The sequence below is a fragment of the Mustela nivalis genome (genome assembly GCF_964662115.1).
Source record: "Mustela nivalis genome assembly, chromosome: 12".
Classification (NCBI taxonomy): domain Eukaryota; kingdom Metazoa; phylum Chordata; class Mammalia; order Carnivora; family Mustelidae; genus Mustela; species Mustela nivalis.
This window is the reverse complement of record NC_139031.1, coordinates 15,672,813-15,699,746: the sequence shown is the minus strand read 5'-3', so window position 1 is coordinate 15,699,746 and position 26,934 is coordinate 15,672,813. Positions and strand designations below refer to the sequence as shown.

General features: G+C 42.4%; 1 protein-coding gene across 6 annotated transcripts in view; it reads left to right on the top strand.

Annotated features, from left to right (window-relative positions):
- The first annotated feature begins 3,307 nt into the window (after positions 1-3,307).
- The window catches only part of CHRM2 (cholinergic receptor muscarinic 2), a 142,979-nt gene continuing 119,352 nt past the window's right edge, over positions 3,308-26,934 (top strand). For 2 of the 6 annotated variants that reach the window (XM_082692162.1, XM_082692161.1), the window contains exons 1-3: positions 3,308-4,005; positions 4,266-4,429; positions 7,514-7,710. The gene's annotated coding sequence lies outside the window, so the exon portion shown is untranslated. Of the gene's footprint in view, positions 4,006-4,050; positions 4,187-4,265; positions 4,430-7,513; positions 7,711-20,870; positions 20,885-26,934 lie in introns of those variants that run through there. The other 4 variants (XM_082692163.1, XM_082692159.1, XM_082692160.1 and 1 more) reach the window with 4 other exon arrangements.

The following is a 26,934-nucleotide window of genomic DNA, read 5'->3' as shown; positions in this document are numbered from 1 at the left end:
CTGAATGCTTCTCTAAGTAAACATGCATCCCAGTGGCCTTTTTCTCATGCATGCTTAACACTGATTTATCACTATTGCAGCTCTTAACATTTTACAGGGTGGTGTTCATTCCCTATCCCCTCCTTCTTCGCATTCCCTGTTTGAAAAAGAGCTCTGTACTGTATTTTAAATATTTTAGACTCGGCAGCAGTTAAAGTTTTCAGACTATAGATAACACCATCCCTGCTAGTACAGCTGTGACCAAACTTCAAGAAAAAAGGAAAAGGAAAAAAAAAAAAATAGCCAAGCTATTTGTTTGTTAGACTCTCCACAAACACTGTGCATCAGAATGATTCCCATTTGTATGTGGAAATTCCTATTGCAGGGTCGGTGGGTGGAGGGGGGGGGAAAGCTTAGGATTTTCTGGGAGAAAAAGAGATCATCTTTTCTAGCTAAAGAATAGAAGCATTTTGATTACTCCAAGAAGGTTTATATGGAAAACAAAAAACTCTCAGAAGAATAGTGTGTCTTTTATGGGGCTGATATTAAGATTTCAAAACAGTGAGGGACACTGAAGAACCCATTTTAAGCTGTGATTGTCATCTAGTGGAGGGTCACTTTTAATGCAGGGTTGTTGTGTTTCACACTGAAGTCAAGGAATAGAAAAGTTCCTTTGGCAGATATTAGCCAAGTCAGCCTGCAGTTCCCAGATCTCCTGCTGATAAATGCTGTGCCTTCCTTGTTCCACTCTTGAAGGCTTTGTGTGAGTGGGAGGTGAAGGAGGCAGGCTCTCCTGCACTTGGTCCATTTCCCCATGGAGGCCAAGTTTTCACCTTCATTTTCTTTCTTGGTTCTTTGAAAGCAGAAAATTAAGAAAATTTTATGGCCGCCATACCTGGTGGGAAATCACTTGAGTTGAACTTGTCACCCTCTTAATCCACTTAGGATGATAGAGTGCTGATTTGTGCATCTAATTACTGAACCCTAATTATTACTGCACTGAAATCAACGTGCCACGATAAAATATGCACCACCTTCCCAGGAATGAGACATGCCATTCTCTGTCTCCTCAGCGTTAGTAGTGACCTTATTCACAGTCTTAATCAAAAGGGAGCTTTGTCAAAGATTCAAAGTCATCTCTTTCAGGCAGCAGAGCTCTTCAACCCATGCCTAAAACTAGCTTTATGAGGATGTAGGTAATGAAGTTTGGCTTCACAAATGGAAATTACTAATTTATTAGTGTTCTTTGAGGTGGAAAATAGCCATGTAGATAAAGGAGAACATGTAGGTACATTCTACAAAGTCTTTAAAAAGCACTTTTGAAAATGTTCCACACCATGACTTACTAATAAATGTAAAAGCTGTATGCTGAAATTGGGGTGTACTCTTTTATCTTAGGGAACTGGCTTTAAAAAAAAAAAGTAAAATGCTTAGAATACACATGATCTTCCCTTGTAAAGAAAGAGAAACTAGAAGGGAAAAGAATCTGTGTTATGATGGACTATGTTTAAGATGTTACTTACTGCAGGGTGTTGATGAGCAGTATGGTTCCCACTGGCAAGACTCATTCTTAAATATTCTGATTCAGTAGGTCAGAGGTATGGTCCAAGAATCTATGTTTTTTAAATCCCAACAGTCTTACAGTTATAGCTCATTTGCTATATAATAGGCTGAAAATTTTACATGAATTAATTCTATTCGTTAAAACAACCCCAGGAGATACCACTATCACTGTCTCCCTTTTACAGGCAATTAAAGAATTTTTCCAAAATCGCACAGTGAGTGGCACAACTATAAATATACATAAAACAGAGTGTCTCCAGTGATAACCTAGAGGAAGAAAATGGACATCATTGCTGATTGTTTGGCAAAAATGCTGCTTGCATTTGAAGCTTGTTTCCAAAAGGCCATGAGTAAGTATAGTGACTTCCTTTGAACACAGTAGTTCAGTTATTCACAGACTGTTTTATTCAAGTGTAAGAAACTATTTGTTAGCTTTCATTGGCTTTTTGCTTGTACCGCTTTTTTTGGAATGTGTAGTCTTATTTATACAAGAAGGCATTAATGATACGAAAGAATAAATTAGTAACAGATCGCTGAGTTTTCTTCTCCACTGCTTTCGCTTGTGTTTGTGTTGGAGGGGAGGTTGTACTGGCAGGTGGTTCAAAAAGATTTGAGCAACTCCTTGGGTTTTGGGGGGTTTAAAAGAAATAATGGAGTAAGGAAGGAGAATGTGAATTCATTTTTAAAACAGCTGCTAAAGGAGAGGAAGTGACCACCTCAGATTGTTAATGTCATGGACCAAATGCTTGGGGAGGCTGGGACCAAGATTGGACAAAGCTGTCTTGATTTCCTAACAAGTATCTTAGAATCTTTTGGTGACGGCAAGATGTAGGGATTTGGAAGCTGAAGGTGAACCATGGGGTTATAATGCATTATTCCAGGATGACTTCAGTCTAGTAAAATTGAGTTTATGCCACATCCTGCTTGGTGGTGACTCTGACTTAACAGGCAAAAACTTTTCAGTATAGGATTTCCCTTTCTCAGTGAATTTATATTGCTGTATAATCTATCATGTTGATTGTCAGCTGCTACATGGGTGTCTCATAGGAGTGTCTTTCCTAACTAATAAGACTGAAAGCTTACAAAGAAAAGGGACACTAACTTTTGCTATTCCACTTGCTCTTTGATACCGAGCAAAACCTGGGCATCAAGAATTCAACTGAATTGTATCAGATATATTAAACCAGCTTGTTCTTTGTCTTTGTGATGCAAGAGGTGATGTATATAATTCTGTGTTATTCAGTTTAAGTTTTCATTGCTTTTCATTTGATTGTGAAAGGTAAAAATCCATGTTATCTTCATATACACATCTACTTTTCGCAAAAGAAAGTCTCATTCTCAGCTATGCTTTAGAATCGTAACATTGTGCCTTTATGAAATGGTTTAGTATCTAAAAATAGTTAAGTAGTTTTCTTGGAAGGAATTTCTATGAAGACATAAAGCCTAAGGCTGTTGCAACACAAGAAGTTTGCATCTTAATTATTTTCATGGAGACCCCCAATTCCATGAAGTTACTTCGTAATGTAATGCCTACTAGTTGAAGAAAACATGGACACTAGACCATGCTTAAAATTAGAAGAAAAAAAAAATTTACCTTTCTCTGTAACACGTTTGCCAGTATCCCAAAGAAATAAACAATCTGTAAATAGTTCAGCCTGATTACGTGTTTACAAAGCACAGTGGATTTATTCTAACATTTTCCCACCTGGAAAAACTGAGCTTAAGCATCTTCAGCAATTTAGAAGCAACACTGTGTTCTTCCCAATGTGTCATGTCACCTCTATAACAATCATGTACTTGCAGGAATGGGACTGGGTGGTGGTGGTAATGGTAAAGGTTCTGGTGTAGAAATTGCAGATGGAGAGCTGGGCTCTGGGGATGGACGTGGAGAAGCGGAAAGGAGCCTGGAGAAAAGGCTGTCATATTTGCTCAGAAGAACCGCCAAATCAGAGAGCAGAGGAGATTTCATTGGAGGAGCGCCTTCAACAGCAACTAATCCTGTCATATTGGAAGAAAATTGTAAATGTTCTCTCCAGAAATTGTCCACCCATTGCAGCTAATGGAACATACACGCAGGAACAGACACGGTCTTCTGCTATACCAAAGGCGCCGGGGCGCAGAGACCCGCTCCAGGGAGCGAGCCACCGTGCGCGCACACACACACTAACAGACACACGCACACATACACACAAACACACTCGGGCGCGCGCGGTCACACACACACACACACGCACACACACACGCACACACACACACACACGCCAGCCTGCGGGTTGGCTAAGAGCCTTGAAACCGCAGATCCCACTAGGACATCGCCGGAGGCACTGAAGTAGGTGTTGCCCCCACACTAATTACTACTTCCCCAAGCACTTTGGTGAAGACGTGAATCCCGCCCAGCCCGCGGGTGCATCCAGGTCTTGGTTCTGTTATGTTCTCCAGGCTCGCCTTCTTCCTCAAAGCCAGGTTTGAAAGTCCTTTCTGCCTTGCCTGTGGTGGTTTGGTGTGGAGGGCGGGGGCAGCGTCAGTTTCACTCCAGCCTAAACCGCGAAGGGGTTCCAGACGCGCCAAGTGACCGGGACCGGTGTGGGGTGCGCGACTCTGCCCGCGCGCGCCCGAGCCCCGCAGTTCTCGTCCGATCCTTTGGGTCCGCTCTCACCCCGCCTCCCCGCCCCACCCCTCCGGGTGTCGCGGCACCAACTAATCTTTGCCTTTTTTCTTGCAAGATCAAGGGAGAAAAGGAGCTGGCGGCTGGCTTCGGACTCTGAGCGGTGCGCAGCCCGTTCCCGGGGCCAGTCAGCCCCGAACCTGCGAACGGCTCTTCGTTCCTGCCAGCCTTCACCAAGGAAATCGCAGTCCCGGGAGGCAGCTGGAGCTACACCGGCCGCAGGTAAGGGCGCCGCGCTGCCCAGTTCTCAGCGACCCTGGCACGGCAGGGTCCCTCCCAGTCCCCAGAACCCGGCGTGAAGGGGTCGGGGACTGGGAAATTGGGAGATAGCCCTCCACAAGTGCAGGTTCTCAGACGGAAACTTTGACTGCTGGGCTTGGAGGGCTGAAGGCAAGTGATGGCGGGGTTGGAAGGAGGGGGCAACCGAGGCAAAGCGCGAGGCGGGGGCGCGATTCCGCGGGTCCCTGAGTCCGGCGGAATGTGGCGGAGGCAGCCCGCAAGCCGCGCCTGCGGGTCCGCGCTCCCCTTCCAGCGGGCTAGCCCCCTCCCCATGATGCTGTCAGGGGAGGGACGAGGAGAGCTTTGCCCTTTCCTGTCCCTCACGCTCCTTCCTGCTGGGGGTCTGGCCACTTCTCCCGAGCGTTTGGGGTGGAGGCCCGGCTCGCCCCGGCCCCGCACGGTCCCCTGGCTCCGCCTTCTGAGCAGTCCCTTGGGTGCCGCCGCTGGGTCGGTTGGAGGAGGCTAGGTGCTGCGGTCGGAGGACCTGGGTCAAGGAGCGGCGGGGCGGGGGGTAGGGGGGGATGTTATAAGAATGAGAAAAAGATCCCAGAACAGAAGAAGGGGGAAGCCTCCTGCAACCGCATGCCACTTCGGTCCCACACACCAAGTCAGCAGTCCGCCTGGGCTTGGGGGTACTGTCCCAGCCCAAAGCCTGCGCGATCCGGGATCATGCCAGGGCTTCCCCGACCCCCACCTCACCGTGGGCCCTGGGCCGCGCAGGTGGGGCACGGGGTCGCAGTTAGGGGCCGCTGCACCTACAGTGCCCTTGGTCATCCGCACCTGCGGACCTGGGAGATCGCAGTTAACTTGTAGCTCGCGGAACCCAGGAGGTGCGGTCCAAGTCCTTGCAAGGTGGATCATGCAGAAATCCCACCTGTACGCTCTGCCTCGTGCCCCTGGGCCCCTCGCGGGGTGGAGGAGGTTCCCTGGGAGAGCTTTCAAGAAGGGAAGTTCCCCCTGCATTACTGACCCAGAGAGCAGCACGCTCCCACTGCCTCAGTTCTCCTCCAGCGTCCCCAACCCTTTCTCTGCCCTCGTTCCCATCGCGGCCCTCCAGGCTGCTTTGAGCCACCAAATCGTCCATGCTAGGGTCCATGGAGCCACCAGCCCTAGGCCAGGAGACCAAGGCTGTTGCCTGAATGGAAGTATCTGTGGGAGTCTGTTGGTGCAGAGAAGCAGGAGAGCAGAGAAATAGAGGTAACTGCCTAAGGCAAGCAGAGCTGCCTGCTGATAGCTCACCCAAACCGCTCTCCTGTGTCCTTATGTCGGTTCACGGCCACGGTATGTCTGTGGCCTCAGTCACAGGAGGGTTCTGAGTCTGCCTGACCAGGCGCTGCAAGCCCAGCCGGAGCCGGCGCCTCGCAGTCCTTGAGCTTCAGAATTCCCCACACTGACTTTCTATTTCCCTTTCCGCTCTCTCTCTCTGGTTTGTTTTTGCGTTTCTTGCTCTTTTTCCTAGCGCTGGGTGGCAGTGGGTATGTAGCAGCTGGGCGTGTGGTTTGTCCATCCCCTAGTACACGCAGCCAGCAGCACAAACACAGGTCCCCACGCTCTACCCCACACCAGCCCGCGCTCTGGCATGCTGCCCCTGCTCCGCAGTGGGGGCAACCTGCAGCCCTGGCCACTGCCAGGGCCACACAGAGGTCAGGGCGAGAGGAGAGGGGAGCCATCCAGACTGGAGAGGGGTACCATGGGGTGACAGGAATGGCTTGGGGAAAACTCGATTTGGGGGGTGGAGTGGAGTGAGGGTGAGGAGTCTCTGGGGAAAAGACCAGGGAGTTCTGGCTCCAGCAGTGTGTGCTCAGCTTTAAGGGGCAGGAGGCTGGGGCACCCAGGCCTCTCCTTGGGGCATGCCTCAGGCCAAAGCCCAGACACAGCGGGCAGCCTTTCTCCTGTCAGACCAGGGAAGTCCAAATGGCCATATCCTTGGGTAACCAGAATCTGACTTCACTCCTGTCTCTTCTGGCTTACTGGACTTAAGAGGACTCTGGAAGTGAGGCAGCTCGTAAACTCCCCTTGATGCTCAGCCTGGCATCCTTTGGCAAAGGCCCTGCATTCTATTCTGTGGGCAGTCTGCATGTATATACATTGTATTGGAAAGCATATAGCAGGGAGATTACATTTTTACTGATAAGCAAATAGTGATGACGGTCCACTTTAGAAGCTGCAATTAGGCATGTGTGCGTGTCTTACTTGGATGATAATAACAAGGAGCTGATAATCATAGAAGTAAACCAGATGATTTGGCCAGAAGACAGTTTCACATTGGGAAATGTATTGGGTTACAATTTAGAAAGTGGACTTCAGAGATTTGTCACACAGACGGAAGAATTTTGGGCTGACAGTGTCGCAGCTTTGCAGGATTTGGTGCCTAAGGTCTCAAGAAGTAATATGTTAATACCAGATGAATTTTTATTGCTATTACTATTATTAGTAATGTGTTCCAGTTGAGGCAGTTCATAGATATGCAAAGTCTTTTGGTTCTGTATTTTTTACTAGGCTAAACAATTAGGTCAATTAAAGCTGGAAAGTAAAGGTGTGGAAATTCCAGCCAAGTCAGCTTACTGTTTTAAAACTCTATGAATGTGGTGCATAAACAACGAATCTTGGAACACTGAAAAAAAAAATTAAAAACAAAACAAAACAAAACTCTATGAATGAAGTGGAATGGGAGTGAGGGAGAGTCCTGGGGCCCAAAATTCCCAACAGATGCTTGGTCTTCCTACAAAAGAAAGAGGCATATTTGTTTATGTAAGTATGCCTCAGGGTGTCTGGAGAGGGATTGGAGTGACAAAATAGGTAGATTTGAATATCCCTACCATAGTTCAAGTTCAAGGGAGCCCAAAGAAAACATTTGCAGCTTTCAACTTCAGGGGCAGATATGGAAGGGGCTAGCATTCAGATGTAGGTAAAAGTCCTTTTGGGATGAGTCCCCACATTCGGTTCTGCGGGGAGGCAGAGAGAGAGGCTGTCTTCACTTTTATCAACCACATTACTCCAAATGTGACCCTTCTCTTCTTTACCCAGATAATTCCAATATCAGGCGCTTGGATGTACCTTCTGGTGGCATTTTCCAATTCTAATCCAGGGCAGCCATCCCCCAGGGCCAAGGGCACAGGAAGGAGGAGCAGCCTCTGAGGTCTGAGGAAAACAGCAGTCCCCAGCCTGCTGGCTGACAGGGAAGGCAGGAAAGGCACGGAACCCACTTCAGTAGAGGAAAACAGGTAGGCTGATTAGGAAACACTTATCTCTCCTGGCCACAGCAGTGACCAAAGTTAAGGCAGGTGCAAAAGAGGAAGAAGAGGGAGCAGTTGAGTAACAGGAAATGAAGAGGAACTGGGGGAGAAATCTGTGAGGACAAAAATGTGAGAGTGTGCCATTAACAGCCCCCAAAGTGCTGGGTTCAAGCTCCGTCACTGATGTCAGCCTTCGCAGTGTGCCTGTGACAGAAGGCCTATCGGTGATTATCTCAACACAGCCACTCACATCACACCCGACTCATGATCTGATCTTAATCTTTCTTCACTTCACTCAGTAGGATCTACAGACTGACAAACATTTTGTCACACATTTCTCTTGAAGGACTGGTTTTATTCATTTAAACTTATCTCTGAGTTGGTTGGACATTTTATGGTATGAATTCTGTGTCATTTTCCTCAGACTCCTATGTATCAAACACTGTCAATATTCTCCGTGCAACTATTAATACCTGTCTCTCATTCCCTGTCCCCTGTCTGCACTTCATTCATTGAGCAGGGCGTTGGGACTGCTTTTGTTACAGGGCATCAGAGCCAGTGTCCTAATTGCATACCCCAAATCTTAGCTGAATCACGTGGGCATGGTGGTGGTGGTGTGTATGGTTTCTGTGAGACAAAGGAAGGAGGTTGTTTTTCCTTGGAAATGAGTTTTCATAGAGTGTGTTCTAAGTTGATGGCACTGTCCTAAGCACCTTTCATCTATTATATCATCTGTCCTGTTAGTGCTTTATCCCCACTGTTGAAGATAGCGTCTGGCGCATCCTAGGAGCTTTTAAATATGTGTTGAATGAATGAAGAGATGAATCAATTCTCGTTGTGTCATTGTAACAGTCATGTTACCGAGGTAGACGTCATTTTCCCCATTTTTCGGCATTCGGAGGCCTCAGGTAATGGCCCAAGATTGTACAGCTGGTAAGTTGCAGTCCCTAGCTGCAAACACAAGCCGGTTGGACTTCAGTCTTTGTCTTATGCTGTGCTGATTGGCTCTCTGAAGAGTGGCAGCATTCATTTTCCCTCTGTTTGGGGAAGTCAAAACTCTGGTGTTCAGAGTTCAGCATTATTCTCCCCCATCCTTTTTTTATTTTTATTTTTTTTTAAAGATTTTATTTATTTGTCAGAGAGAGAGAGAACACAGTAGGCAGAGTGGTAGGCACAGGCAGAGAAAGAAACAGGCTCTTCACTGAACGAGGAGCCCAATGCAGGACTCGATCCCAGGATGCTGGGATCATGACCTGAGTGGAAGGCAGATGCTTAACGGACTGAGCCACCCAGACATCCCACTCCTCATCCTGTTAATTCAGCTCTGCATATACTTGTTGGATTCCCTAAACCCTAAGCAAGGCAGATTCGGTGCTAACTAGATTCTTAGTTGGCACAGCATGCTTGTTCTGATTGATCTGTGAATGCCGCTGGCAGAGGAAAACAAGGATACTGAAGTTACCTGGTATGTTGGCAGATGTTCTTTCCACCTTTTGCTACACTAAGATCTCCTTTTGTCTGGTGCGCAGGATGAAAGAGAGTGTCGATATCATTTAGATTAACTCATGATATGTGCTGAAGTGGGCAAAGAGGCTTTTCTAGCAAAGGCAGGTCACCAAGAGCTGCCTAAGAACACACACCTCCCGACTTCGAGTATAGTGGTCTCTCCATTTTGCCATGCTGGATGAGTTCCTCTTAATTTATTAAGATTGCGGGTACTTAACGGTTCTGAATTCCAATGGCAACTTTAAATTTTAGTTAGAATTTACTATCCCCCTTTCTTCTGAGAGGCATGACTTTGTGAAACAGCTATTAGCAAAGGGCGAGTGAGGTAGGTTCTGGCTGGTTTGCCTCCTTCCACACTTCATATATTCTTGTCTTTATTTTGCTTCCCTTTTTTCCCCTCATGTTCAAGCTCCTTCTTTTATACTGTGACCTAAATATACAATCATCTTAACTGGTGCTGTTACCATGGTAATGCTTCATGGTAGATAAGGGTACATACTAAAAAATCAGTTTCTTTCATTAGCCATGGAATTCCTTCTCTTTCTCCCTCTCGTCCAAATCCTGGCTTTCACGGAATGATGCCCTCTGGTGTTCAGTAGCAGGAAGCACATTACTTTGGAGAGGGCGAGAACATCATTTTTTAAAACTTTGAGAAAATTTCAATTCTAATTTTAATTTGAAATAGACAAAAGCAAGAAAGACCTGTAATTAGCATATTTTTTAAGAGAAAGGTTGGTAGAAGAAGTTCATAGTGAGTGCCGTTTTCTCTGTAGAATTCTAGAAAGTTATGGGAAAGCTAGGATATTTATGCCCTTATCTGTTTAAAATTGCTGTGAAAATGTTTCTGTGGGAAACAAAGAGGTTTCATTGAGGTATCTCTGGAAGAACAATCTAATGGAATATTCTGTATTTTTAAATCTTTAAAAACTTCAAAATGGAAGTCTTTTATCTTTAGAATGAGAATATTTTTATTGATGTATAGAATTTTATATGTAATTTTTAGTTGTTATATGAGAAACTTGGAAGTTTTACTCTATATTGTAATGCCAATCTGCACATATTATTAGTCACAAATTATATGACATTGGAAGAAGTGAGGCCGATACTCTACAAGCAGGTCGGTTTTTTTTCCTCCCTGCAATTCTCCTCACACCATGGTGTCCCCTAGTCCAGCCTCTCCCTGAAACTTGCCTAAAATTCTTCCCCTCCTCTCCATCCACATAACTTTTCCAGACCTTTAGCGTCTCTCACATGAACTGCCACCAGAGCCTTGCATTTCTAACTGGTCTCCCACCTCCAGTCTTTCCCTAGTACAATCTATGCCTCACGCTGCCAGCATGACCTTTCTAAAATGCAAATCTGAGCATGTCATCGTCTTGTTAAAAATTCTTCACTGTTTCTCAACTGTCTAGGATAAACTCTAAAATCCACATGAGCTCTTCTTCCGTAACTGACCGAAGCCTTTTTGCCAGGCTGTATCCCTTTCTGCCTTTTCCATATTCCCCCACTGCACGAGCAGATAATACACATAAATAGCAGATAATGGCTGGCACAGAGAAAATGCTAAATAAATATTGGCCAGTATAGTTCTTTGTCTCTTTATTCTTCTCCTCTGCTTCCTTTTCCTTTTCTCCCTCCTCCTCTTTATCTAATTTTTTAAAAGATTTTATTTAGGGGTGCCTGGGTGGCTCAGTGGGTAAAAGCCTCTACCTTCGGCTGGGGTCATGATTTTAGGGTCCTGGGATCAAGCCCCGCATCGGGCTCTCTGCTTCCTCCTCTCTCTACCTGCCTCTCTGCCTGCTTGTGATCTCTATCTGTCAAATAAAATAAATAAAATCTTTAAAAAAAAGATTTTATTTATTTTTGAGAGAGAGAGAGAATGAACATGAGTGGCAGCGAGAGAGTTCTAGAGAAGAGAGATTCACTCCCAGGACCGTGGGATCGTGACCTGAGCAGAAGGCAGATGCTTAACGGACTGAACCACCCAGGCATCCTCTTTATCTAATTTGTTAGTAGTACAGTAAACCGTGGTAAACATCACATGCACATTAGCCGTCACCCAAACTGATAACAATAGCTAAGAGAAGCAATGATGTGGCAGGTACTTTGGTGAATATTTTACCCTCTGTATCTCGTTTACTCTCCCACCGCCAGATGCACTGTACTCTAGTTACTCGGTTTATGTTTGTTATTTTGGTATGCATAGTTGATATAATAATGTTGACACTCTTGGCACTTGACAGTTATATAGCAAAGTGTTTGAAAGGTGAAAACGTGGGTTTTTCATTTTAAAGAGTTCTTTGGGGTTTGCTGATTATTTTCTTAGATAGTAAACTGAACTATTTAAAAGGGTTAGCCTATAGAAGTGTTCTATGACTTGGGTGATTTTACCCGGTGCTGGTAGCGGAATGCCAAGCGGAGCTTGCTAGGGAGGCCCAGGAAGGTCTGAAATGGGAACAGAGGCCATAATTTTATAACATGTATGTTTCAAATGCATTATAAATATAGAGCTTCATTTTTCCCCATGTTTTCCGTAGATAATGTGGACCTTGGTCAGTAGTCTCCCATTCATTCTATTTTATTGTGTCAGAGGACTGATCAGCGTCTCCACAGACTACACACAAGTAGGGCCGGCAAGCCCATGGAAAATGTGCAACAGTACTAACAACAGAACTGAAAATGTAGATTTCTTAAGGTCAGTGAAAATAAATAGCAAAAAGTGTGGTTACAGAGCAGTATTTGGAAGTGATCTGTATTTACTAGGATCAGAAAAGCAATACTTCTCTTTCCTGAGCCCAGTACCCCCTGAGTGTTGATCTCATGGCAGAACCGGACCCACTTTCCCAGCAGTTGGTATTCAGAAGCATTGGGTATGATACTTTGAATCACCAGATTCTCAATTAGTTACACCATTCCTGTCTTCCAAAAAGGCTTTTAAAAGATTCATTCACAGGTTATGTCATTGAAATACTCTGTCTTGCAAAGATTTTAAGGCAGCAGGTTTGGCGTCAGACCCAGAAATCTTTAACGAACATCTCAGGTGATACTGAAGTGAGTAATCACAGTGCCACATTTTAAATAATACCACATTGAAGAACTGGCATCTAAAGGGTGTCAAAGAGGAACAGAGACAGGACACTCTACCTGATGTCGCCACCCTGACATCCTCTGAATTTTCCATATGATGTAAATGGGCCTTGGAGGCTGAGAGCTTTGTGGTGGCCAGAGACTGATTTTCTGGTGTGAGGGATAAAGAGCCACCCAAGAGGGCAGCCAGAGGGAAAGTTGCTTCTCTTCCATTTCATACCATCCCTGGACCTGTTTACTTAGAGGGCACAGTCCCTTTCCGTGAATCTTAGGTGCTTATGTTATGTCAGCTCTGGTCATTTAAGATGTAAGCAACTTGATTTCTTTTCTATGCTTTGCTTCCCTCCTTCTCCACAATTTCTCTCACCTTCCCTGATACCTTCCTGAGAAGATTTCTTCGATTCGAAAGCTCCTCTGTGCTCTCTCCTATCTGGTATTCTGACAAAGCTTCCATTACTAATCAGCTGCACCAAGCACCTGGCCTTCATCCTCTTCCTCTCCTGCAGCCCTAGTGGAGGTGTTAGAGTGAGGGAATATTCTTAAATGTTAATGGGCATACATTCCACCTTTACTGGGAAAATTGAACTGTCATGAGCCTCGGTAACAGACTGATACATGTATTAGCTCCCCTAGTAGCAGGAAAGTTTTACTGATTTTTCCTGATGTTATTGCTCACCCTTGGTCATGAAGATGATTGCTCCACTTGAATAAAGCAGAGTAGCTTTCCCTTACCTCCCCAACTATGCCAAACCAATAAACAAGATGGAATAATATAAGAAGACAAGCCTATTTTGAAAGATTTTATTTATTTATTTGACAGACAGAGATCACAAGTAGGCAGAGAGGCAGGCAGTTGGGGGGGTGGAGAAGCAGGCTCCCTGCTGAGCAGAGAGCGGGATATGGGGCTCAATTCCAGGACCCTGAGATCATGACCTGAGCCAAAGGCAGAGGCTCAACCCACTGAGCCACCCAGGCACCTTTTGCTTTTATTTTAAAGTGACTGTGACTATATATTTATTATCCAAAATTTCAAATTTTGGATAAGGTACTCTTCTGTGATGTTTAAAATGACAATAATAACAAGGAAACAACAGCTGCCATTTCTTAGGTATAGACCAAGTTTTAGGACTCATGTCATTTCATTATATATATTACGCCAGTCCCATATGGTAAATGTTTGTTTTTTTTTTTTTTTTTTCTTTGTAAGTCTAGAAATTGGAACTCGTTGACATGGAACAGTCTGTTCTAGGTCTGAGAGTGAGTTCGTTGCTTCAGGCATTAGTCACCATTTAATGTCAAAGACCGGTATAAATATTTGTTTTGCTTTACTATACCGTAAGCAGTTTGTTTGTTTTCTTAAGAATAGCTCATTGTATCATTTGGTATTTAATTCCAGTAAGATAAGGAAAAGGAGAGAGAGAAGAAAAATAAGTAGAGGTACATCACACTTTGAGTCAGTGTTTAGAAAACAGAATCGTGAAAACCAAGTTTGTGTTCGAGAAACTGGTCTCAGGTGAGATTTGGAATGTGTTGTGGCTTATAGTCTAATTCTAGGCTTTCTATTTGAAGACGCTTGCTGCTTCCTAGTTCCCCGGGAACTCTTTCCAGGCACAATGGGGGAAAGAGTCTCAGCAAGGCTTCTAGATATGGGGTTCTAAGGCAGAAAATATGATTTCTTGAATATTTATAAAGTGTATGTATGTTGGAAAATGTCTGTTGTCCATGAAAACACTATGTGCTAGTAAAATATTATTTGGTCTTTTTCTATTTCATGTTATTCTGTCTGTTCCCTTCCTGTGCAAAACTGTGGCTATTACTTAACATTAACCTCTGCATTGCAGATACAAAACAAAAGGCCAAAGGAAGTAATTGTGCTGAGGGATGAACTTTCAGTGGATTAATTCTATTTTTGTTTACATGTCCACTGTCAACTCTAACCATTTGTATGTTCCAAGTCTCCAGAGAATCATTAGTGTCTATTGGTAAATGATAAAACCAGCTAATTTTTTACAATTAATTGAAATTTCACACTCTTACATTTCAATATTAGTCAATATTTTTACACACTGACACTTTTAATCAAGGATTATCTTTCACAGGGGAGCTACAACAGGGCCCTAATTAATTAAAGTGATAATTGCTCCTCTCCCTCGCAGTTAGTTACATAACACATCTTTCAGGAAATTCACATCCTTAGCATTGCTCTTTAAAATTCCTTCATTTATAAGGAGATGCCTTGCTGCTTCTACCTCTGTAAGAATTTACTAGAAATTCAGATTTCTTTTATTTGCAAGCAGGGATACAGAAAAGAGGTCATATTTATATTCCAACAAGTTTCCATATTCAAAATAAATAAATAAATAAATGAAATGGTGCCTTTCTATCTTTGAAGCATTCGGATTAAATCCCCGGGGTCGTTCTCATGGAAGAAAGAGGTTGTCAGGTGTCTCCTCTTTGATGTTCACTAGCTCATTTTAGTTTCTTTACCACAATGCAAGTTCCCATGGTCCATTCCTCGTGCATTTTTCTTCCGTTTCTCAATTCTCGGTCTCTTAATTGCTCCTGGCTCTCTGCAGCTTTTTCAGTGCCTATGGTTTGTTATATTTTTCCCCTTGGTTTAGTCCCATTATTTTAGTAGATATTGAATCTAGAGAGTTGGCTATAATTGGCGGCCCTGCTCCCTTCTCCTTTAATAGATATTGCTCCAATTTCTATATTTTGGGATCCCTTGGTGTGAGATGGGTTTTCAGAAATAATTGATGGTGACTGTAAATCCTTTAGCTCATCTCCCTAAGACTTAGGGATTGCAGATCATTGAAATCACTACATCTTGTATGGTCAGATATTCTAAAGGTCATTATGCTTGTTTGCCTCTTTTAATTAAATTAGTGTGACTTACGCATTCCCCTTGCAGCAACTATTTGGCTACTTTTTTAAAAGCCATTTTTTTCTCTCGAACTCCCATGTGCTCTTCCTCTGCGTTTCCAATATAATTGAAAACAGTTTCAGTAGTCCAGTTATCTAAAATTCAAAGTACTATTTCTTTAATTACTCTGTATAATTATTGAAAGGCAACTTCTCTTGAGGCACTTGGGTGGAGCAGTCAGTTACGCATCTTACTTTCGGCTCAGGTCCTGATCTCAGTGCCTTGAGACAGCCCAGCATTGGGCTCCACGCTTGGTGGGGGGTCTGCTTGAGCTTCTCTTTACCTCTCCCCCCACCCCTCCCACTTGTGCTCTCTCTCGATCTCAAAAATAAATAAATCTTCGGAAAACAAAAGGAAGATAACTTGCTTGCTGCACTAGTTCTGTGTTATTTAAATAAACTTTATTTTTAGAATGGTGTTAGGCTAACAACAAAGTGGAGTAGAAAGTACAGAGCCTTCCCATAAACTCCCTGCCCCCTATACACTGCCCCATTATCCACATCCCCCACAAGAGTGGTACATTTGTTAGACTGAATGAGCCTCTGTTAACACAGCATAGTTATGCAGGGGCCATAGCTTTACGTAAGGGTTCACCCTTCGTGTTGTGCATCCTGTAGGTTTTGACAAACGTATAATGGCATGTATCTACCATTATAGTGTCACAAAGAATAGTTTCATTGCTCTAAAAATCTTCTGCGTGCCCCAGTTTATCCCTCTCTCTCTCCTAATCTCTGGCAATCACTGGATACTTTTATTGTCTGCACAGCTTTGCTTCTTACAGAATGTCATATATTTGGAATCACAGCACATAGTTTTCAGAATGGCTTCTTTCACTTACTAATGTGTATTTAAGGTTCCTCCATGTCTTTTCATGGCTTATTGTAGTTCATTGGTTTTTAGTGCTAAATAATATTCAGTTGTATTTCTTTGGTATTCTCATTAAATCAGCAAATTTTTTTTAACTTCTTGAAGATACCTTTGAGCTATACATTAGGGAAATTTTTTTTTTCACTTCATCATGGCTATTATTTTATTCTTATGTTGGATTTTCTGTAATCTTACAGTTCCATGTTCTTAAATTCTAGAGCTTTCCAATAATAGGCACAACAGAACTCATGTTCTGAATATTTTAATTCTCTTTTTTCTCCCCCTTTAACCCACCCTACCCCTATTTCAGCAGTTAGTGAGAAAAGAACATTGTTACTTGGCATCTTGTGGTTTTTATTGAACTATTTTTATTTTCCCTATATTATCTTTTTCATAAGGCTTTTTTTGGTTGGTTGTTTGTATTGTTTTGTTTTGTTTTGGTAATTCGGGCAGCAAAAATCGTTCACCTTTCGATTGGAAAGCTTAAACAGTTTGTTTTTCTAGTTTTGGTGATAATTCTACTCCATTGAGTCTGCCTAAGCAACAAGAGGTAAGAAAAAGGACACCACAGAGCTGTTTGTTTTCCATTTCTCCCTCCCATTTGACCTTCCAAGCTTCAACAGCCAGTGTTCTTGTTGAAGCTAAGTAAAAGCCAAAAGCTTACCCAAGATACTTCTATGGACCCCCGAATGGAGCTCTGTAAATCTTAATTTGTTTTACCAGTAGCAGACTGAGCATTCTTGTTACTATTTTTGAGAAGTAAACAAAGTCCTAAGAGGTGGTTTCATGCTTCTATGGGCTGTGCCCTTTCCTCTGTTCTCTGCCGTCAGGAAAAGTGATGCTATTTCATAACGTGGATATAGTCATTCCAACTACTCCAGCATGGCCTTTGCGCTGGGCACCTAATGAACAGCATCCACTTTTTCTAACTTGAATTTTAATAGCTTTGCTTAGGCCCCCTCTTCGGTTCCCACACATACCTTATATTCAACTCCTTTACACAATGAATTGTCATTGATATTCTCCGGTTTCATTAGAAGAAACCTACTTTATATGGGCAAGATTCGTATTTTCTTTTTAGATTCTTCTTTTCGGCATTGAATCTTATGTCCAGCTCTATTCTTGTCACATAACAGAGCTCCATAAATATTTTTTTAATGATAATTTTGTGCCAATAATCTCCTGAATGTCTGAAGTTTCTTACTACGCTAACTTGCTTCTTCTGTTGTTTTCATAATAGCAAGTCATCATTTTCTGAAAAAGCTCAAAGAATCTCTCTTTATAGGTAAAATAAAAAAATTTTTTTTCAGAGGAAATCTTCCCTTCTGGCACATTTTCCCACTTTTAAAAACCAACACTTCACCTATACCTGAGAATATATGGGCTACCTTTTTAGGTACCTGGTAGTAGTATTAATTTATTTAAGCTAAATCTAATTAATATCTAGGATATGAACTTAGGAATGGACACAGCGTGTTTGCTTTTATGTGGAACCTATGTTGAAATAAATTTTAGAGCACAGATCACATTAGATTTCAATACATCACCTTTTCCCTATACTGGATGGATTTACAGTGGTTCTTTTTGTTTGATTCCGTCTGCAAGATACATAACCAAAGATAGAGAACAATTTATATCATGAAACTAAGTACTGTATTGGATAAATTGCCATACTATAGCTTTGGTCTTAACGCATAGAATTTGAGGATTCGTTTATTTGTTTTTTTATTCATTCACTCAGCAGGTATTTGCTAAACACTTACTTTGTACACATCACTATGCTTGTGCCAACATTTTTCCCTCCTAGCTGACCTCTCTCTGTCATCACATATGCATATCACTCATCAAAGGGGTTGGGGTCCACATATGTCCATGTCACCCTCTCTCGGGCTAAGCAGTCTCTCACAACAACACTGCCATGGCCTCAACACTCAAGCAGCCCTGTGATTCCAGGCTGTGCGAGTCTTCCACGGGCCTTCACCACCTCCTTCAGAGCTTAAAAAGAAAAGGCTTTGAACTCTTTCCCTGACTTGAGGCTTCCATGTCTCCCAAAGGATTTCCCCACTGTCAGGCAGTGTAGAGTAGAGATTAAGAAGATGACCTTGGAGACAATTTCATCGTTGTCAGTTTACCTTCAGTTCCTTCAACTTCACATTCAAGAGTTTAGTGAAGTGTTCAACCTCATCTGGTTTAGCCCCTTTATTTTATAAGTTAAGAAGACCGTGACCAAGAAGTTGTAGTGAGTTGTCATGTGAGAGACAATAGTTTAAGGTGATAGTGCCAGGATTTGGAGCCTAAACATCCTGACACCCAAGCCTTGTGACTTTCGTTCCTTCACTATGACTACCTCTGTGGAATGTTCCATGATTATTTTTAATCTTAGAGTTTAATTCCTTTGAAGAAAGATATGAACTCCAAACAAAAGAATACAAAAAAACAAACAAAGCCCTTGTAATTCTTCCTCATTTGTATGGGACTTCTTTCTCCATCTCCCTTGTTTTGTTTCCTGGATGACTTCCAAAGAGGTCCTTCAGTTAGTGGTAAGATTCTGTTGTAAAGGCTGAGGTTCAAACATGAGTGATCACCAGAGCTTTAATGGCAGATATGACATGGTGCTAACCTATCGGAACATGAATCAGTCATCGTGTCATTCTTCTGGGTCCCTGCCGAGAGTCAACCCTGGTTCACTAGTCTACTCCAGTCCTGAGAGTTGCTGCTTTCCTGCTTTCTGGACATTTTGGTGATCTCAGCCATTCATTTTTGCTGCTGAGTCACATGTAAGTAATTGGGGCTTTCATTTGTCTTTGCAGTACCTATTTGGACTAATATTTTTTTAAATATGTTGATGCTTATAAAGAGATATCAACTCAACCTTTAAACTTTACATAATAAGGAATAATTAAAAACAAATTGCACAGTGTATTTGTTCCCTGGAGATGCATGACATCTTTTACAAAGCAGAGGGAAATATGATGAGTGAAGCCTTTTGGAGAACGACATCAACATCCAGTTCTTCCCCTACTCATGAGGTTATTAGGAAACTCTGTTTTCACATTTATGTAATGCCAAATTGTCAGAAATTGTCCATGCAGTATCTTTAGAGTAAGGGGGGGAAAAGACAGATTGGAAAGCTGTATTCTCATGTCATCCCTCCAATTCTGTCAAGGTACTTTTCTTCCAAAGAGCAGATTACTTCCGTCCTGAAGTCCTAATAACCATAAGCATAATCACTGTCAGCACAAATATTTTCAAAATGAAATGGCCATTTTTTTGGTTGTCTTTTTGCTTTGTTTGATATCAGAGGAAAGTGGCAAGGAGAAGCATTTGGTGGTGAGTTGAGGAATTGGTGTTGTCTGGGACACTGGGCATTTCATGGTCCAGAGAAACTTGCAGTGAGGTGACAGAATGCTCTCTCAGACCCCTGTCACTTACACTGGAATGTGACGTGCTCCTGGGGAATGTTGGGAAGGCACTTGCAAAGCTATTTTAAGAGGTGTTTGGAGCTGTGAGAGGACAAGGAAGTATAGGACAACATGCCCGAAGCCTTGTTTGTAAATACTGCATTCTCTTTGGGGGTTACTCAGTGGCAAAATCAGAAAGAGGTTTTGCCAGGAAATAAAGCAGCTTATCTTGCCTCACTAGAAGAGAGTCCCACCTCTAATGAAGACCCAAAATCAGAATGAAAGCATTTCTATAAAAATTGCAGGAATATCCTCTTTGTTTGTTTGTTTCATGTTTTTTGATATGAGCTCCCTAAGCTTGTCAGTGAGTTGGTACCATTCCCTGGTAACAGTAAGCCATTGGAACACAGAAGGGACTTTGTTTTCAGAGAAACTGTATTACAGAGGCTGGAAGCTAATTTGCCTCCACCTTTTGAGATATGTTTTGTTCATCTTTATATAAGCTCAAAGAAAAAATATTTGGACAAGGATGACAATCCTTCTGTGGTGATTTCACCTCCTTAATGATGGCAAAAAGGGAGGAACAGAGCAGACCCCAGGGTCTCCCATCTTATCTGTCTGATGGATTCCAAAGGGATCTGGAGCCTAGCTTGCTCACAAAGATGAGCAGGACTGGGGAGTTCCCTTCAACTCTACCTCTTCCCAGAAAAGAAGTCAAGTTCCAGAGGTAGGTATCTCTCTCTCTCTCTCTCACACAGACACACACACACACAGACACACACACACACACACATATCTATAAAGAGGACATTACCCATATTTAAAACCAAGAGAAAATCCATCACTCATGTCATCCTCATCATTCTGTATTTTAAGCCTACTTTTCCATCTCCCTGCAGTATTCAGTCCTTGTATAAAAGCACATGGAGTGCTCTATAAACGACAGATATTAACATACCAGAAATACTTATTTTTTCCTGTACTCTTCAACATTTATTGGCACAAAATTTGTTGCAACCAGTTACTCTGTGGGGACATCTAGAATACAAAGATGATTAATCACAATTCCAATGCTTAGGGTCTATCCTGGGAGAAAAGGTAGGAAGTAAAAAATGACACATGATATATGGGTCCTATATAGAGGCTATTGGGACTTCTGCAACCACAGAGGAGAAGGTGGCACTAACCTAGTAGAGGCTTGGTTTAATAGAACATTTAAAGAGACGTAGGGTTTTACCATGTTAATGGAATATCTTAGTTTGGGGTCCTGTAATAAGTATACTATAGGTGAGGTGATTTCAACAGCAAACATTTATTTCTCACAGTTCTGAAGGCTGGAAGTCTGCGATCAGGGTACCAGCATTGTTGGATTCTGGTAAGAGCCCTCCTTTTGATTTATACAGAGCTACCCTCTTGCTGTATCTTCATAGGGTAGGGGTAGTGAGTGGGAAAGTATGAGCCAGCAAGATCTCCTCACTCTTCTTATAAGGGCACTAGTCCAGCATGAGGGCTCCACTGTCATAAGACCTCATTTTCTCCCAAAGGCCCCGTCTCTAAATACCATCAAACTAGGGTCTAGAACTTCAGCATATGAATTTGGGGGGATACAATCATTCATTCCATGGCTGGGGAAGAAGAAGGATCTCCAAGAAAAGGGTACAGCGTGCACTAAAGCATAAGAATGGAACAGTCAGGGTTATTCTCAATGGTTTCAGCAGTGGGTATGGGAATATGGGAAGGAAAGTTGAAGAGGTAGGTTGGATCAGACCATGAGACACCAGGATGGTATTACAAAAGTATAGACTTACCATGTTGGCTCCCATGAGCAAAATCTTTCATCAAAGGGAAACATTTTATTTTATGCCCTGCACCATTCGATTTCATCTGACATTTACCTAAAAAGGCAGTAGAAAATTGGATAGAACCATAACAGAAGATTAATTAGGTCATTCAGTTGGATCATCTAATTTATTATGTCTGCCCATATCATAGTGTCCTTCCTATATTAAAAGAGAGTGGGGCCATGTAAACAGCAATAGATCTCTGGTATTCTATGACTTTCTCCCATTTATGATATAGAAGAGTTGGCGTAGATAGAAGAGGAGGCTTATTCCTATACTAAAGGAAGTGACCAAGACACTGAAGGGAGCAGAAAATTCATCCCATTTCTTTTCATCTTTTTTCCCCCGGTGATATAACTTGTTAATTGACTGTTTCCAAGACACTAAAACCTCTGGGGTGAAGCAGTGAATAACTGATTTGATCATCCAAATGTTTTATCTCTCCTGGGCATTACAGCTTCTGATATTCTTTCCAGAAGGTGTGTTTAAGAATAGAGAAACAAAATGCTCTAATGGCAATCCAGTCAAGGCCAAGTTTATCTCAGGGAGTTATGCCACAGCAATCTGTTAGGATCTATCAATACTCTAAATACCATGACTGGATTCCCAAATAACATGATTGACAGACATTCTGCCGGTTGTTTGGTTGTGTAGGCACAGCTAGGTAACTTCACATTCGTAGTTCAGTTAAACATAGCAAAAAATGTTTGTCTCAGATCCACTGCTATAGCTGATGGAAAGAGTGATTGAGAAGGGTATGACTAGGAGTGGAATTGAGTCCTTATTAAGTAGTGCCAGACTTGGGGGTGGAGTCTTCCATGTGCTTCGTCTCACTAAGTTCTCACACTCAGTGGTGTAAGCATGACAATTTCCATTTTACATAAGAGGGAGAGAGTTTTTTTTTTTTTTTAAGATTTTATTTATTTATCAGAGAGAGAGAGGGGGAGAGAGCGAGCACAGGCAGACAGAATGGCAGGCAGAGGCAGAGGGAGAAGCAGGCTCCCCGCTGAGCAAGGAGCCCGACGTGGGACTCGATTCCAGGACGCTGGGATCATGACCTGAGCCGAAGGCAGCTACTTAACCAACTGAGCCGCCCAGGCGTCCCAAGAGGGAGAGAGGTTTAAAGAAGTCGAGTAATTTACTCCAGATGAAGCAAATAGGTAGAAGGTCTTGGTTTTGGACCCAAGTGGATTTGAGCCAGAAGCCCCAAATCTCTTATAAAAGAAGACCCACATAAAATAGAGTAAAATAGAGTCTAATGTATACTATTTATATTATTTGTTGTTATTATAATTGAGTGCTTATTATATATAAAATATTTTAAAGATATAAATTTCTATAAAAACTTCTACATGTAAGTGTATGTAAGATACAAAGTGAACAACAGGACTTGACTATAATTGATCAAGCAGCATCTGTCACAACAGAAGCACAGAACAAGTATCAAAATATAGAAAGTACACATTGGGAGGTCAGGAAAAAACTGTGGATTTGAGCTATTAACCCCTTCTATTCTCATGTTGCCCTAGAGTTCCTAAGTCTCATCACTGTCATTTCAAAGTAGGAGTTGGGGCCAAGTGCAGCCTTCAGCCTGTTTCTTTATGGCCATGGGCCAAGAATTTTTTTTTTTTTTTTGTATTGGTGAAGGGTTATCAAAAAAGAAAAGAAAAGTATGTGCAACAGAAACCAAAATGGGACCTCCAAAGTTGATATTTATAATCTAGCACTTTACAAAAATACATTTTCTGATCCTTCTTGAAGAAGCTTCACAGATGCTTGTAATCCTCCTCAAAGTGTAACTAGTTCCACTTTGTTCCATTTCTTGTGGAACTAAGGCAAGACTGGTGAAGCTCAGTGGCCCAACAGCATCTGATTTGTGTTAAGAAACTTGATTTGGTGGGGTAGTTCTAAGTGACAAATTCTGTGTTCCATTGTCTCATAAATGTACCCAGTGGATTGCATGTCTCAGTTTGGTTTTCAGAACACATGTCCTCCTCTTGGTCACTGGGCTGGATTGCCACTCTCTTGAAGTCATATTTGTGAGATACATAATGACAGTTTCAAATAAACAATACTTTGTTAAAGAAGTTAATATAACAGTTTTTAACAGATTACTAGATCCATCATCTCATTTCATTGTTACAAGGAAGGGTGATATAGCAAATTGGAGAAATTCAGAACTATCCATCTCTAAAGACTTGCCCAAGGTGATTCAGCTTGAATGAGAATTCAGAATGCCTGCCTTCTGTCCTGCTGTGTTTGCTGTCCTTTTTCATAGAAAACCCACCGTGTCATTCCCAGAAGTGCCCTTGAGTGTGCAACCAAAGTCAGCTGGTGATGCATGTGTGATAAATCTTGAAATGGATTACGGAGAAGTAAACCAAGAACGAGGGGTCCAGACTTTCTCTTAAATCTGCTCACCCTCCAAGGACGCAGAATTCACTGTTGAACTCAGAACCCCCAGACCCTGCTTCTGATTCTGTCACCCTCCTGAGGAAACCCAAGGGTCCTCTTGGAGGAAACGGGGAAGAAGTCTCTGCTGCTTGATCCTTGTGAAGCAGTTCCCCTTTGTGGGACACTTTATGATAATTTTTAAAATCTTAACTGGAAGTAAGCTTGTGATCTGACTGGGGCTCTGTCTGAGGAAAGAGATGTGAGGAGGAAAATCTCCCTATTCTGGGAGGTTGCTCTGATGACCAACCTTGATTCACTGAGACAGTGCCTGCTCAGGAATCTTTGCAAGGCAAATCTGAAGGAAAACCACTCTTAGGACTTTTAAATCCTCTGGGTGGGACATAAGGTGTCTCCTGGATCCTCTGAGGAGAGTGTCTGGGACTCCCTGATAAACTGCGGTTTCCTCAGGGCTAAATTAAGGTGAGCAGTCTCCATTCTTTCTCTTCCTTGCTGACTGCTGGATTTGTTGCTTTGCCCTGCCGTATTTAAACAAGAGTTCTACTTGTGTTCTGACAACTCTTAGAGAAGACTAAAGCATCAGGTCATAGTTTAGTTCGGGGGCTCCTAAAATGAACCCTAAGAGAGGCCTTCCTGTTTTAAAATGCAGAGGAGCTGAATTCTCCTCTTTGGATGTCCGATGAATGTATGTGCCCATGCCCAGGTGATGGGGCCAGGAGAGCCGTGAACTTGTGAGAAACTTCCTGCTCTAATCCTTGCTTCAGCCCAGCATAAATGGTTGACCTGTGGTGTTGGAAGCTATGGGAATTCAGTGGGAAGTGTTTTAGCAGGTTTTCAGGAAGGAATTAAATGTATGGGTAGGAATAATATTTTTCAAGTCACACCAATCATCAGCCTTCTATCTTAAGGGCGAAAGGTTTCTCTGCTGGGGAGTGAAGTTTGAGAAATGAGGGATTAGCACTTCCTTTTCAGGCAACAATGTTTGTTGATGAGCCCCAGGCCTTACAGTTTCCCCTAATTTAACCTGGGACTGTGATCGATTTTCTTTCCTCCAGTGGGAAATCATAAGAATCGTGATTCTTGTTAATACAGTGACTTGGCAGTTTTAAAGAAATGTTCGTATGATTATTCCAATTAAAAGTGATTGGCTCTTCAAAAAGGACTTTCCTGTCTCCTAACCCAATTAATACTGTCCCCATTTCCTTCAGAATTATTGCTGTTGAATATTATTATAATACTCAGTACCATTGGGTAGATGTTTTCTGAGGAGAGAGGCTGGTGGTGTGACCTTGAGTGGACAGTCATAATGGAATGCTGGCCCTCTGCAGGTAGCTTGGAGTGCTCAGGGAACCAAGGACACTTAGGGAGAGGTGACTTGACCTCAAGCATCTCTCTTCTTGAGCTTCTTGTTCCTTATAGCTGTTGAACATTTATGGCTTTCAGGTTTATTTTTGTGTCTCTTGCTCCCTTATAATCCTGTGAGGTAGATGTCTTTACTAATTTCTAGGTGAACTCAGGAATATGAGTACTTAAGAGTTTGCCTAGTCTCAACTTCAAGTATATCACATAACCAGGAAACTAATCAATTTTTCCAGCTCAAGTGCGTGGCACTTTTTTCCAAAAAGCAAAACAAAACAGAGTGGCTCTTGGGGCATCATTCGTCCTGAACCTTATTTATTTCTGCAGTGGATATTACCATTATGTGTACACCCGAACTCATAATCCAAGAATCAGAAGCAATAAGTCTGAAAGCATTTTGTGAATGTTTAAAATGCTATACAAATGAAGCATATTTAGACTCAGATTAAATCTTCCAACTGTTTGTACTTGGTTTAGCTATCTAGTACTGTTATAGGAATGCTCTGTTCTCCATTTGAAAATATTTTAAAGTTATGTTCCTTGTCTTAGTAGACTAATTTACTTATTCCCGTTGGACCCAGAGGTATTTCACAAACGTAAAGCAAACATGAGAACTGACTACCTTCACAGTTAACTAGGATTTTAAGTGAAGAATAAAGAGTTCTCCCTGCCCTAACATATCTTATCATATCCAGCTGCTCCTAAATGTTTCCTATCGAAATCCAGCATGAACTTTACAATTAAGAGTCCTGGAGGGTTTTTTTTTTTTTTTTTTTTTTGGTAATCTGGTATTATAAGTTAAAGTTATTGTCAAAATTTTAAAGAAATTCCTTCAAACCTGAGATAAAATATTCCTCATCTTGGGGAGAGTTAAGAAATGTGTAGCTTGCACTTATATGTGATTTCTGAATGTGCTGACTTGTATCCTGCTGAGACAGATTGGGAAGGAGGTAACGGAAATGCAATCTAAGGAGAGGCTGTGGGCAGCGGCATCAGAGCTGCAATATCCCCTCCATGTTTCATGTCACTGCGTCTCACACCAGGCGATGTACAGCTGTGCATGCCTAAAAATACCCATGGATACTGATCACATATTCTGAGAAAAAAAGGAAGGTTCTGAACAGAGTATTTTGTGACCATTGGCTACCTTTCAAATTAAGGAGTTTTCCTTTGCAGAATCCCCAAAAGGATGTCAGTACTCAAAAGGAAATTGCCCTGTTCTGCAGGAGTGAGAACTTGTGACTCAGGCAGAAAGATCATGAATAGAAACCGTCTGTTTATCAGAGGTGTTCTAGGGAGAAGTCCCAGAGGACTGCTTTCAGCCTGATAGCCAGAAACAATGGGTTCTGCTCTACTGTGTAATAGAACCTTCCACCTTGAAGCGGGTGCAGGGTTTGCCACTCTGGGTTTGCACACTTGAAGGAGACTGGCAGAATTCTCTGTCCAAAGACACTGTGTACAGTAATAAAACTGCCCTTTGAGTACATCTTAAGATCCAATAATACATACATATATACACATATATATTTTAATAAACCTTACTCAGTCTTCACCTAAACCTTCAAGACAAATATTAGCTCCATTTTACAGATAAGGAAAACGGGGCTTAGAAGAGTTGAAAAACAGGGACGCCTGGGTTGCCCAGTGGGTTAAGCGACTGACTCTTGATGTCAGCTCAGGTTGTGATCTTAATGGGTTGTGGGATAGAGCCCCAGGTTGGACTCCCATCAGCTGGGAGTCAGCCTAAAGATTATCTCCTCTGCCCCTCCCTACAATCATTCTTTCTCCTGTGCATGCCCCATCCCCCCCACCC